At 40.7% G+C, this 14,962-nt stretch overlaps 1 protein-coding gene across 7 annotated transcripts in view; it reads right to left on the bottom strand.

The window, feature by feature from the left end:
• Positions 1 to 11,504, bottom strand: part of LOC116081601 (cytidine monophosphate-N-acetylneuraminic acid hydroxylase) — a 107,258-nt gene extending 95,754 nt beyond the window's left edge. For all 7 annotated transcript variants that reach the window (XM_031358140.1, XM_031358136.1, XM_031358134.1 and 4 more), the window contains exon 1: positions 11,226 to 11,504. The gene's annotated coding sequence lies outside the window, so the exon portion shown is untranslated. The remainder of the gene's footprint in view (positions 1 to 11,225) is intronic.
• Between the last annotated feature and the right edge of the window lie 3,458 nt (positions 11,505 to 14,962).

Genomic DNA, 14,962 nt, shown 5'->3' with positions numbered 1-14,962 from the left:
AGTGAGATGATCATATGGTTTTTGTCCTTGAGTTTGTTTATGTAGTGAGTTATGTTGATGGATTTCCGTATATTGAACCATCTCTGCATCCCTGGGATGAAGCCTACTTGATCCTGGTTGATGATCGTTTTGATGTATTCTTTGATTCGGTTTGCAAGAATTTTATTGAATATCTTTGCATCGATATTCATAAGGGAAATTTAAATATTTTAATATTTTGCTTTTTACAGAATTTTATACATGAGTACTATATTTACATTATTTCTACCCCTCCTTCTGCCCCCTCCAAGTTCTCCCTTACTTCTTCTTACTCCCTCCCAAATTCATGATCCTTCTTTATTATTGTTACATAGACAGATATAGATTATACACCCAATATATTCATGTGTTTAGGGCTGACCACTTCAGATTAGAAAACCTATCAGGGAGATCATTCCTGGAGAAACTAGATTCTTCTGCTCTCTGCAGCCACTATTGCCTGTTGCTCTTCTCCTGGGGTGAACTTTGTGAAATTCCGTATCTATGCTAGCTTGTCATCTGGTGCTGTCCTTATGCAAGTGTTCATTAGACAACCATATTGATAAGATTTCATGTATACCACTTCTCCATCTTGTCGAGGAGACACCATCTTGCTGCAGGTGTCCTGGACCTCTGGCTCTTGCAATCTTTCTGCTCGCTCCTTCTATGATGTTCTCTAAGCTGTTGGATTTGCATTGTAGATGCACAGATTGGGATGGGAATCCTAGTACCATTTATTCTCTGCATTTTAACCAGCTTGAAGATCTCCATAATAGTCTCCTTCTGCTACAAAAAGAAGCTTCTTTGATGAGGCAGGAGAGCTATGCTTACCTGTAACTTTCATGTTCTTTTTTTAATGGAGAAGATGTGTATTTTGTTTCTTCATGTTCTGCAAGCCTCTTGCTTTGCCACATAAAAGAGCGGCAGCTAGTGCAACATATTGTGAGCTTAAGACAGTAACCCTTCATATCACACCATACAGCGTACAATTTCTTCCACTCTCAGACATTTTTAATGAGATTGTTAAGTCTTTTGACATAAACCCAGGGATAGACATAAAGAAGTTACAGTATTATGTGTGTTGGTAGCAGCCTTTAATCCTAGCACTTAGAAGGTAGAGGCAAATGGGTCTCTATAAATTCAAGGCCAGCATGGTCTATATAATGAGACTCTTTCTCAAACAAAAACCAAAAAACTAACAAACAAAACAAAACAAAACACCCAATATTATGTGAGACTTAAAATAACATTGCTATCCTGAAATACAGAATTCTTAGAAGCACTTTTTACTGTAGATAATATCATGAATTCTAAATAACAAAGCTTAGTTCCTGGTCCAGATACCGAGTCTAAGGCATTATCAAAAAAGAAGTGCACAGTGTTTACCTGCACCCATTAGGAAGTTTGTTGGCATAATTTTTTGCTATTTCATTGGATTCTTATATCTACCACTCTTTCAATCCTTATTACACTCCAACCCCCACAACACTAGGTCGGTAAGGCATAGACCTCCTTCAGCTACTTCCTGCTGACTAGAAGCATCCGGTTTCTAGGGGCAAGACCGAGATCTTCCTTGTCAGAATACCAGTATCCAGAAAGCCAGCAATGGCAAACCAGCAATCTATGAAAAGCAACAGCAGGAAGCAGCAGCAAGGACAGCACAGCCACCACAGACCCTTGAGGCTCTCCCATTTATTCTCTCTCCTGAGTCTTCAGAACTAAACTGTCTGCAGTGGGCAAGAATCATGCCCCTGCTAGTGCAAGAGGCAAATCATAATCACCTGCTGTGAAGCAGCCTCTTATCCCACACCTGGGGTTAAAACAAAACGTAGTCACATAGCATAACTGAGTTTTTAAAGAAACCAGAATTCTCACTACAGAAGTTGTGGGGGTTTTAGCAATACTATTGAGAGCAGGTTACATACACATAGACACACACACACACACACACACACACACAGAGGGAAGAGGGGAGGGGGGAGAGGGAGAGGGTACTAGAGATCATTTAGCTTATTTATCCACTACTATTTTAAGGCAAGCATACTGGAGCAAGTTACTTCACTCCCATTTACTTGAGGATAGCATAGAAACTCCCCAATGGATTTTACACATGCTCTCTTCAGCAGTGAGCCAAGGGCCCCATGGCATCATCTTGATCATCCAGTCAACTTCATAACAGATGTTCTGCAAACACTTCATTAACTACAGTTACTTCTCACAACAAAGAAGCATTCACACTCTTCAAACAATAAACACAACTTGCCTTTTCAATTGTGTCCCAACTTCGGGCAGACTATGTAACCACCTTCCAATGACTGCTGTGCAACTTTGCTGTTTCCCACGCACTATTGCAATAACATTTTCTGTTGTCATCTGTTCATGTCTACCCTGAGTTTTGCAGTGAGAAGACAGCACATCTGATGTGCAAGGTGACAGAGTTCAATGCCTAGGGCCACCAGGAACGTGGCAGGGCCAGCACCAGGGCAGTCAGGCAGCAGGCAATGTCCACACGCTTCTTACTACCCACAGAGACAGCATCAGGATTACAGGGGTTCTGTCGCTTATCTGTGCCATTGCTATCAAGGTAGCAACAAAATAGGACCTTTGACATTTAACTGATCATTCCAAAAATTAATTGCATGAGACACCTTGGTGGTACACACTTAATCCCAGTCCACAGGAGTTTGAGATAGGGGAATTTTTATGAGTTGGAGGCCAGAGTAGTCTACATAGTGAGTTCTAGCCCAGCCAGGGCTCCATACTGAGACCTTGAATCCAAATTGTAATAATGAATTAATTAAAACAAAACTAATTGCAAAAGAAATTTCTATTTATAAGTCATTCCTCTGTCTATGGACTCACTGAAGTCTGTACAACATGCCCTAGGTTTTGATCTTTTTGTCACATTGGACTTTTAAGTCCTTCTCAGTGATATTTACATTAAGTTCTCATATTTTTAATGTACATATTATTATTTTCTTTTGCCAAAAAGTCCTACGTTTGAAGGAATACATTTGCTATTAAAGATTGATTGCCTAGGTCCCTGAAGGAAGCAATCATATCACCATTGGTTTAACTTTCTGAAAATTATCAAATGATGATTCTAAGTGAAGCATGATATCTTGGAGCTTTGTTTATTCTTATGTGTACAGGTACATATCATATGTCATATTTGCCTGTGTGTTTATGATTGTATATTGTTTGCATAGTTCCAAATTAGCTTATAGATTAATCAGCACTCACTAAAATGTAAATTAGCACAAATGCCTTTTAATTCATATGACTTAAATATATATGTGTATATATAATTCTCTACTTTATTTCTATTTTAATATTTTATATATCATTTTTATATAATCTTTCTAGGTATCACTGGCTATTCCTGGAACTCCTTGTGTAGAGCAGGCTGGCCTTGAACTTCTAGAGATTTGCTACCATACTTAGCTACTTGGGCATAGTTTTGAAAATATGATAATTTAAATTTGTTGATGAGAGAAAAGTAAAGATTTTTTTTAATTGCTAACTAGAGAACCAATTCAACCGTTATTTAGATGTGACGGTTAGATGAGACTCCTGCTTTTGCAGAGAACCTGAGTTTTGTTCCCAGCTCTCACCGCTCACTGGTTACAATGGCTGTAACTCCAGGTGATTGTAACCCTTATTCTGGCCTCTATGGGCACCTACACACTATGAGTAGTGTACATATTCCCAACCCTGCATCCTGCCTACTGTCAGATCAAATGTCAAAGGGACCCATGGTAAACAATGCCTTGGGGAACTGTGAGAAAAACTTCAGGAAAAAAGGCAGAGGGCCTTTTACCTCAGGTGCATTTTGTCCCCTGGATTGTTCTTGAACATGAATGTTTTGTGCCTCCTGTGAGAAACATTTACATTCAATATATAAGATATGTTCATTCTTGTTGGATGTGAGATCATAGCTATAGAACCCAATCTGGTCAGTGTACCCTGAATCTGGGTATGACCTTCTCCCTTGCTTTCCCAGATTAGACCTAGGAAAATACATACCAGGCAATTGTGTTTAAATCAGCCTGTCCTGAGAAAGTTCTGGAAACGGGCTGCTCTGTGAATATTTAGTATGTGCTTTCTGGCACTTATTTACCTGTTTTTCTGGCCATGTTTTTCTGAACTCAACCTTCCTTGCATTATTGATTTCTTTGCTACATTCATATGTAGAAGTATAGTGAAACGGAAGTAAGTTTGTCTACAGCATTAAACTATAATTTGCTGCATTTTTTCAGTTCCTTTGATTCTAGGTCTTGAAGACACAGATCTGCATAGATGGTCAAAAGTTGATACCATGCTCATAATTGTTTGAATTGATAACAACTGTTTTGCCTACGCAAGCAGTCAGTCAGGATCACATTTATCTCTGTTATACTTAACACTGGAATAGCCAGTATTTTCTGCTTCAAGAACAGCAAGTTCTAAGGCTTGGACTGGTAAAATAAATAAATAAATATAGTCTTGACTGTATATGATGGATATCTTGGGAGGCCTACAAATAATTATAAAGAGTAAATACATTACATAAATTTAAATGAAATGTGTTTTTAAATGCATTCTTCCTGCAACTTAAAAATCTAAAAGGTTTTATGGTAAACATGAGAAAGCTGAGTTGTTTCAAAGTAAAAATACTAAATCACCAATTGCTAAACATAAGTTCAATTTTGTAATTAGTTGTTAAAATTGTATAAAAAGGACAACATTTATTTGGGTCTATTAATAAACACATCCCATGCTAGAGCTCGTTGTTGGTATATGGCAAACAATTCAAAATTGCTTCCTTCTCTAGGAGTCATTATAAATTGGAGTTACTGAAAGCTAAAGAGTCTCATTAACACATGTAATGCTATATGTAAAGACTACATGGACATTTAAATACAGTTTTCATGAGGAAAAATATAAAACAGAGAGTGTGTCATTTTGTTTTATTTTAAAGAGAATGTTTTATTTTAAAGAGTTTGTCTACTTCTGAGATCTCATCAACCATGGTCCTGACGTGTAAACGGAAGGATAGCCTCACAACAGATCAGGAGCTAAGTGTGCACCTCTGTCCTGTAAACCATCTCTCCGAGAACAAACTTGCTCTGTCACATAGAATCCATGCATGTTGTCTTAGTTTGCTCTCTGTTGCTGTGGTAAACATTGTGACCAAGAGGTACTTGGGAGTAAAGAAGTTTATTTTAGCTTCCAGCTATAGTCCATCATTCAGGGAAGTCAGGGCAGGAACCTGGAGGCAGGAACTGATGCAGGGGTCATGGAGGGGTGCTGCTTACTGGCTTACTCCTCATGGCCCACTCACTTTTTTTATATAACTCAGGACCACCAGCTCATGCAGCACTACCTATAATGGGGTGGGCACACATCCATCATCAATCAAGAAAACAACCGTTCTGATAGAGACGTTTTTTCAACTAGTGTGTCCTCCGTTCTGATAGAGACGTTTTTTTCAACTAGTGTGTCCTCTTCCCAAACAATCTTGTTTCAAGCCAATTTTTAAAAAAATAAAAATAGAAATAAAGATTAATCAACATAATTTGTTTTCTGAAAGGCCTGGTAGTATATATTCACAATCCCACCACTCAGAAGGCAGAAGTACTAAGTTTGTGAGTTCAAGGCCAGGCTGAGACACTGTATACAAAATTTCTAAAAAAAAAAAAAAATCATAATAATTGTAAAATATAAATAAATAAAAGAGGTCAGTTAGTGATAGAGAATGAATTTTTTTGCTAGGAAAAAATTAAAGAGGAACTAAAGATAAGTTTTTGTGGTACTAGATGTTGAACTGAGGGCTTGGTGTGCTGGCGAGTCCTCTGCCAGTGTTCTTTTTTTACCTTTACTATTGATACAGGAGCTCGGGCAGGAGCCCAAGTTTTCCTCAAGTTAGCAATCTTCTTGTCACAGCCTCCTGAACAGCTGGAATTAAATGTCTGCACCTCTATTCTCAGATAGAGAAAGAAAATATTTGTGTAACTTCCATGCAATGGAACAAGATTTTATTCTCATATAAACTTACTAAAATGGATAGGACAGAACTATAAGATAAGCAAATGGAAGGAGGACTCTCCCCGATGGCAATTCCACAGTCCTGGGAAGCTGCTTTGTGTCTCAGAATGCTCCTGATATCTACAGAGGCCTCTCAGATGCTGCTCTGGATTCGGATACCCATCTTTCTTGGGTGGTAGAGATGCTCTGTATGGTTTTTTAACAACATAAGGGTGACTGAAGTGGAAATTGTTTAAAAAATGAGACAGCAAGCAGTTTTACTGAAAGTCACCCTGCAAGTCCCCTTGAGGGAACTCTGAAGGAAGAAGCTACTTCAGCTATGTTTCCTGGGTTCATCATGCCATATAAAGAGGGCATGAAACCCAAAAGGGTGTGTGTGTGTGTGTGTGTGTGGGTGTGTGTGTGTGTGTGTTAAAGTAGACAGGGCATCATGAGAATTAAGGAAGAGGTCTCAAGGGAGGAAGAAAAGAGGAAAACTTAAGTTCAGCTTTGCTCGTAGCTTCTTAAATTGTACAAAAAGGATGGCATCTACTCAGTGTGTTTAGAAACACATACGTGATTTGAAAGCAGAAGAGGGACTTGGGAGAAGGGTAACCATCTGGAGGAAGAAGTGGGCCCAGGCTGCAGACACTGTGTCAAGAAAGCAAATGAGAACACAGTATATGCAGGAAGATGCCAGAAGGAATCCCATTACTTTGCATGCCAAATTTATTTATTTTTAAAAGAGACTAAAGTGAATCTAACAATGTCTATAAACAAGGTCCAAAACTCACTGAAAACAAGGGAGTGATCATAAGCAGCTCCACGCTGCCTATTTTGGTCTGTTTTAATCTCCCGACTGATTCTACTTTTTGTAGTTAGAACCTAAAATTGCATATGTATCAGATTGTGTCAGAAGACACAAAAATTCATTTCCCTTTTGTTGTAGTCTCTCAGTTGACCTGTTTGCCTAACTGTTTTGGATTAAATTTCCCCAAGACATTAAGTATATATTTCCTAAATTACTTAAATTAGGAATATCAATTTTCTAGTTTTATTCAGGACTTCCCTCATAAATTTGCTGAGCTTTAAACTACTGTACTAAAACAATTACAAAAGGAACTCAGGTGTTGGAAGCAACTGTGATCTTAAGATTTATCACAGTTTAACAGTGGGGAAGCGTTACTCGAAGGAGGATGACACAGTGTCCACCCGCTCAGAAGCAGTCTTGGAAGATTAATCTCCATCCCCTTAGCCTCTCAAGGATGAGAAGTGGGGACTAGAGAGATGGCTTAGTGGTTAAGAGAGCTTACTGCATAATCATAAGGCCTGGAGTTCAGATCCCACTACCCATTTAGTAAGCTGGGCATCTCACATGTGTCAGTTAACCCCTGCTCTGAATGGTTTGCTGGTACTTGCTGGTGTCCAGCCTACCTAAGAAGACTGGAGCCCTAGATTCAAGGAGAGGCCCTGCCTCAAAGGAATAGGCTTTGAACATAGAGGAAGATACCTGATGCCTTCTTCTGACCTTTGAGGGTGTACATACCTGAACAGTCACACCCACACAGAGACATACATACATACATACATACATACATACATACATACATACACACACACACACACTCACACACACACACACACACACACACACACACACACACTTCCCTTTACTTTTCTGTCTTAGAGAAAGCCATGAAGACATTTGTTGACTTGCCTTGTCTGAGAGTAAATCCTAAGACCTGTGTTTTACAAGAGATACTGTGCTAAAATTAGGTGAAAGAAATGTGTACAGACAGAACAAGAAGAGTGAGGGCAGACAGGTTTGCTGAGTTTCCCACTCAGCTTATTATTTGATTAGATCATCTATGTTTTGCTCAAACACACCAGACAATGGCTGTCCATGCTTCAATCCCTCATATGCCAATAAGTCACCATGAAAATTCCTATCACTTCCTCCAGCTGCTTTTATTTTTCATTATACTGTTTGTGTGCTTGTATGTGTGTATGTGTGTAAATACATGTCATGACACACTTGTGGAGCTCAGAGGACAACTTTTGAGAGTCAGCCCTCTCCTTTACCATGTGGATCAAACTCAGGACCACCAGGTTAGCAGCAAGTGTCTTTACCTACTGAGGTACATTACCTGTCCCCTTCAGTTCATTTTAATCTACAGTCTTGCTCGTCATGACATGTAGTCTTCATTCGTTTCCTAAAACTGTAGCCATGTACCTGGAATACTCTCTTGATTTCTTTGCACATATTTATCTTCCTTACCTTCCAGTCCCAAGTCAATTATCACCAAGGAAGACTTCCCGGAGAAGGGGAAATTCACAAGCATGACCCTCCCACAGCACCGTGACCTTTTCCTTCATGGGACATATCAAAAGGGGAAATTCACAAGCATACAAGCATGACCCTCCCACAACACCGTGTCCTTTTCCTTCATGGGACATATTAAAAGTTATCATTTGGTTTTTAGCTCTGATGTTTATCAATTTTTCCACTCCCTAGAAAACTGTCAGACATACATATACCTGAGTCTTCATAGTACCTCCTCAGCCGGACACACAAAAGCAATTTAATAAACACTTGGGTGACCATTGCAACTACTAGTCCACACAGGTGGTTCCCATGGAATCTTCTCAGGAAACTACAGTTTAAACCTGATGCTACCCTAGGGTACCTTCACAACAGTTGCATGCTTATTTGTAAAAGTAAAACAAAATGTTACACTTGACATGCTAGAATTCAAAAGGGTAACAGAAGGTACCCCGAGTGCTGACCAGGAAGTGCTCTGAAGGACTATCTGTATTGTGTTTCATACTCCCCCAACAAAAAGAGAAGGCGAGGTGGGGGACAAATTGTTCTGACAAACCTTACTCTGCGAAACATTCAGCATCTTATTGACAGGCGTTTTAAGCCTGATTACATCCTGTTGCTGTTTGTTTTGAGAACATGTAGCCAAAGCTGTTCAAGAACCCATGACCTTCCTTTCCTCTTCTGAGATCTTTGGATCCATAAATTTAATTTTCCTCCTAGGCCAGAACACCCTCAGGTCCAGACCAGAGTCCTCCAAGCCCTGGAAGCCTTGTTGCTCAGTATCTCTCTTGGCTGTGGCACTTACTGTGCTCCTGAGCAAAGCAGAAAGTATTAATATACTAGCAGAAGGAAATGCCTGGAACCATAAAGTTCAGCTGACAGCTGCTTAAAAATAAGAGAAGTGCCCAGAGAGCGACCAGGGACAGTGGATTGCAAAGAGCAGGCTCTGGAAGATAAAGCGCATGGATGGCAAACAAGGTGTGGGCGAAGTGGACTTTCCACACAAGTACCTCATTAACTGCCTACCCAATGTCCCTAAGGTAGACACTGCTATATCTTCAAATTATCTATTTTAGAGTCATCAACTCTGCCAACAAAGGCACTCAGTTCTTCTACCTAGTCACAGAACACTAAAGACAACCTACTACGAATGTGGATCATTAAACTTGGTATGGTAATCTGCACCTGTAATCTGAGGCCTGGAAAAATAGAAACAGAGAGATTAGGATCTTAAGATTGTTACTTCTCTTGAGGGACATCTGGGTTGTTTCCAGTTTCTGGCTATTATAAATAAGGCTGCTATGAACATAGTGGAGCATGTGTCCTTATTTCATGTTGGAGCATCTTCTGGGTATATGCCCAGGAGTGGTATAGCTGGGTCCTCTGGTAGAACTATGTCCAATTTCTGGAGGAACCTCCAAACTGACTTCCAGAGTGGTTGTACCAGCTTGCAATCCCACAAGCAATGAAGGAGTTTTCCTCTTTCTCCACAACCTCTCCAGCATCTGCTGTCACCTGAGTTTTTTAATCCTAGCCATTCTGACTGGTGTGAGGTGGGATCTCAGGGTTGTTTTGATTTGGATTTCCCTGATGACTAAGGATGTTGAACGTTTCTTTAGGTGCTTCTCAGCTGTTCGGTGTTCTTCAGTTGAGAATTCTTTGTTTAGCTCTGTACCCCATTATGGATACAGAAAATGTGGTACATCTACACAATGGAGTACTACTCAGCTATTAAAAAAATGAATTTATGAAATTCTTAGGCAAATGGATGGATCTGGAGAATATCATCCTGAGTGAGGTAACCCAATCACAAAAGAACACACTTGGTATGCACTCTTTGATAAGTGGATATTAGCCCAGAAGATCAGAATACACAAAGTACAATCCACAAACCACAAGAAACTCAAGAAGAAGGAAGACCAGCGTGTGGATACTTTGTTCCTTCTTAAAGGGGGGAACAAAATATCCATGGAAGGAAGAGACAAACTATGGAGCAGAGACTGAAGGAAGGACAATTCAGAGACTGCTCCACCTGGGAATGCTTCCCATATTCAGTCATCAAATCTAGACATTATTGTGGATGCTGGCAAGTGCTGGCTGGCAGGAGCCTGATATAGCTGTCTTCTGAGAGGCTCTACCAGTACCCAACTAATACAGAAGTAGAGGCTCACAGCCATCCATTGGACCGAGTACAGGGTCCTCAATGAAGGAGCTAGAAAAAGGACCCAAGTAGCTAAAAGGTTTGTAGCCCCTTAGGATGAACAACAATATAGTACAAATTGAAAAATCCAGGCTGTATTATAATAACAATATTGAACTAACTAGTACCTCAGAGCTCCCAGGGACTAAACCACCAACCAAAGAGTAAACATAGTGGGACTAATGGCTCTAGTAGCATATGTAGCAGAGGATGGCCAAGACAGTCATCAATGGGAAGAGAGGCCCTTGGCCCTATGAAGGTTCTATGCCCCAGTGTAGGGGAATGCCAGGGCCAGGAAACTGGAGAGAGTGAGTGGGTGAGCAGGAGGAGGGAGGAGGGAACAAGGTTTTTGTTTGTTTGTTTAATTTTTTTTCTTTTTTTCAGAGGGGAAACTGGGAAAGGAGATATCATATGACATGTAAATAAAGAAAATACCTAATAAAGAATAAAGAAAAAAAGAAAAAAGAAAAAATAGATTGTTACTTCTCGGCCTTTTGACTAAGATCAAGTGTAAAGCTTAAAGTCATCCTTGGTTACAAGGGGAATTTGAGGACAGCTTAGGCTACATGACAATCCATCTCAACAAGCAACTGCCTAAAAATACACACACACACACACACACACACACACACACACACACACACAAATGAATAGAATAGAATAGAATAGAAAGCATACCTTTACTCCCTTTCGAGTAGACAAAGGTGACAACATCCAAGCTGGTCACGGAACATCAAAAGGCCCAGGCCCAGATCTTCTTTTAATTGGTGATTATAATACAGCCTGGATTTTTCAATTTGCTTGATTAAAATTTTGATTTGATTTCAGGAGGTCTTTTCAGAAGCAATTACCAAAGTACAGCTGGGAAGTTCAAGTTCCTCTGGAGACACAGATGCGGAGCAGGCCGATGTGACAGTGTGTGTCTGACATCTATACTACCCCTCTCCCAGCTCCACCCTAAAGACACAAGGAAGGAGATTAGAAACTTTAGCTAAACCAAATTCTATGCCATGGCAGAGATAGGGTGTGTGAATGTTTTCATGAATGCATGTGTGTGTTATAGATACGTACATATGGTCTAACGGGAAACATTAAGGAGAACTTAATCTACCCCTGATTGTTGTATTCATCTGGAAGTTATCTATAGCCACACTTCTGCTTGTATCATGAAAAGCATTAATATTTATTACAAAGGAAGGATCTGCGTGTCTGGGGCATATAATATAGTTGTAGGCTCAAAGCCTTCTAGTCCCCTTGATGCCCTGGTTAATATCCTCTGTCTTGCTGGTCCCAAGGGCTTACTGTCCAAGCCTGGAACTCGCAAGACACCTACAGTTCTCCTCAGTTTACTTCCCTCATTTGACAAATATCCTTGCTTTAGTTCTTATAAGGGTGTCTTTTATGGTCATTTCAACAAATACAATAGTGTCAAGAAATATGTGGTGGGCTGGAGAGATGGCTCAGTGGTTAAGAGCTCTGGCTGCTCTTCCAGAGGACCCAGGTTCAATTCCCAGCACTCACATGGTAGCTCACAACTGTTTGGAACTCTTGATCCAGGGGATCCTCACACATGCAGACCAAACGCCAATGTACATGAAAAAGATGAAGTATTGTTTTAAAAATAGAAATATGCAGTATCTTGCCTCCCAATTCTATAGCTTGCACTATAGAGTAAAAGATTGACTTAATTAATTACTTACTTACTTAATTAATTAATTAAATGGCCAGAGAGATGGCTCAGTGAGTTAAAGCACTTGCCCAGTAAGTCTGAGGAATGCGCCCAGGACTCCTGTGAGATGGGAGGTGGAGATAGGAAAATGGCCCTGAATCTCTTGGGCTACCTTAGCAGGGAACATGAGATGAAGCAACAGAAATAATGAAGGACCCTGTCTTGACAAGGTGGATGGTGAGAACCAACTCCCCAAAGTTGCCCTCTGACAACTGGCACAGAATCTCACCCAGTCCCCTAACACACAAGAAAAAAAATAAAAAGTAAATAAACAAACTGGTCACAGTATAGCACATCTGTGGTGCTAGCACTCAGGGAAGCTGATGCAAGAGGACAGATAGCCAGGTTGCTTAAATTCCAAAATGAGACCCTGTCTCAGAACAATAGCAGCAAAGAAATAATTAATACTCCATTATGGAATTTTCTGTCTCATGAGCCCCAGCTAATCTTCAAACTTTCACTTAAAAAAAAAAAAACCCACTACTACTGAGGTCTCTGAGAATTTTATTTCTGTGCCTGTTGCCTCTCTAAGAACATTATAAATGTCTGATTAGATTGTAAGTCTATAACTCGATTGTGAGGCTCGCTCTCTGATTAGCTTGTCCCTGTAGACTGTTGGCCCTAGAAGTGTGGCTTTAGCCGTGCATCTACCACAGCACTTAAAATGGCACATAGGAAACAAACTGGCAGCAAGCCAGGAAATAAAAGCACAATTTTAACGGCATCTCCAGGACAGAAGTGCCCATCAGGATGAAAGATGGAAAGGAATTCCCCTAGAGTTTGTCCAGGCAGTGCCGGGCCCCACAGTTTCCTTTTCTGCTCTCAGTCAAACTCTATTAAACTCTTGCTTCCCGTTGTCTATCTAGAGTCATGTGACTATTTTTAATATTTGTTTCCGCTTCTTATGTCAAAGTCTCACTCTGTAGTTCAGGGGGCCCTCAAACTCATGGCACAACTTCAGCTTCAGACTCCCCAGTACTGGAATACCAGGAAGAAATCCCCACGTGGCATTTTAAAAAAATAACCATTTAAATTTCATATAGAAAGATTCTCTCGTCTCATGAGTGTGCTTTTCTGGTTTTTCTTGTTTGGTTTTATATAGGCACACATTTATGCATCTACCTTCCAGGTTGAAAGATTGAATGGAGGTCAGGAGAAAGGCCTTAGTAGCTTACAGTTGTTCCTGTTCCTGCAAAGGACCTGAGGTCAATTTCTAGTTCCCACACCAGGTGGCTCACAACCATCTGTAAGTCCAGCTACAGTGGGTTCAATGTCCTCTTCCAGCCTCCACTGTCGTGTGCATACGTGTGGCTTATACACACAGTCACACACACACAGACACACACACAGACACACTCACACACACAGACAAGACACACACACAGACACACCTGGACGGACAGACACACACACACATAGAGACACAAACACAGACACACACACAGACAAAGATATATATATATATATATATATATATATATGTGTGTGTGTGTGTCTTTTTTCTTTAGGTTACAGACAAGTTCTAGGAGTTAACCCACTCCTCCGATCAACTCCCACGCCTAGGATGACCATTCTTCTAAGCCTGCCACTGTAAGGTGGTGATGCCCGCTCTTGAATTTTACATTACTAATCCCTCAGTTGCATACTGTCCTGTCTCATCTTCTCCCCAGCATCACTATGGTAGTCAACAATACAGCTAGGCAGAGCAGTGCTTTGCTCTTTTCACTGTTGGTTGGCACTATTTTTTTTCTATAAACAACATTTTGTTTCTCTACTCCTCTACTGTTAGACATTTGGGATTATTTCTTGCTTTTGACTATTATTGTTAGATATTAGGCTCTTCGTGCATGGTGTTTGGGGGGCAGAAGTACACATTTATGTTGGGAATGTATTCAAGGGTGAAATCTCAAAAGTAAACAGCAGACGTGCAGTAAGCTTTCGTAGGGGTTGTCAACTCATCTTCCACAGAGTTGTGGCAAATTACAACAAACGAAAGAGCCTCGTGCTGTAGTACCCCTGGCCTTGGGCACCTAGCATTTGTAGTTACCTGGACGCTGACCAAGTACACACTGGCTGAATTTGGGGATTGGTTTGTCAGCACTATGGCAATAAATAACAAGAACATGTCAGGTACACTACCGCGCAGAGGAATGACGGCTAGAGATAAGGAATGAAGGGTGAAGGGAGGCGATCTGGGGGAAGACCCACAAGGTATGCAGAGTGAAGGAGGGAGCCTGAGGAATGAGAAGGAGGAGATAAGGACTAAGAGATGTGGGACGAGAACCAAATGCTTCAAAAAGTAGATCCAGATCAGGGGAGCAAAGACAGAGAACTGAGCCTACTATATATTCCTGGCTTGGGCAATTTGAGAGTCTGGGAGGAGCAGCAGGGGCCCATGTTAGAGTAGCATGCTTAGGAGTCCATATTTTATTACTGAATTCCCAGAAATGGGAAGAAAGATTTTGTGGCCTTTTTCTGACTTAGCTTATCCACCAAAATAGCAAGCAAGATTCAGGAAAGGGAGCTCAGACAGCCAGGATGAGGGGTGAGGGTGGAAGCCTCTTAAGAACAAGCTGTCCCAGCTTGCAATCCCACCAGCAATGAAGGAGTTTTCTTCTTTCTCCACAACCTCTCCAGCATCTGCTGTCACCTGAGTTTTTTGATCTTAGCCATTCTGACTGGAGTG

Source organism: Mastomys coucha, unplaced genomic scaffold (genome assembly GCF_008632895.1).
Source record: "Mastomys coucha isolate ucsf_1 unplaced genomic scaffold, UCSF_Mcou_1 pScaffold7, whole genome shotgun sequence".
Classification (NCBI taxonomy): Eukaryota; Metazoa; Chordata; class Mammalia; order Rodentia; family Muridae; genus Mastomys; species Mastomys coucha.
Note: the sequence above shows the minus strand (reverse complement) of the source record. Positions and strands in the feature narration are given on the sequence as shown.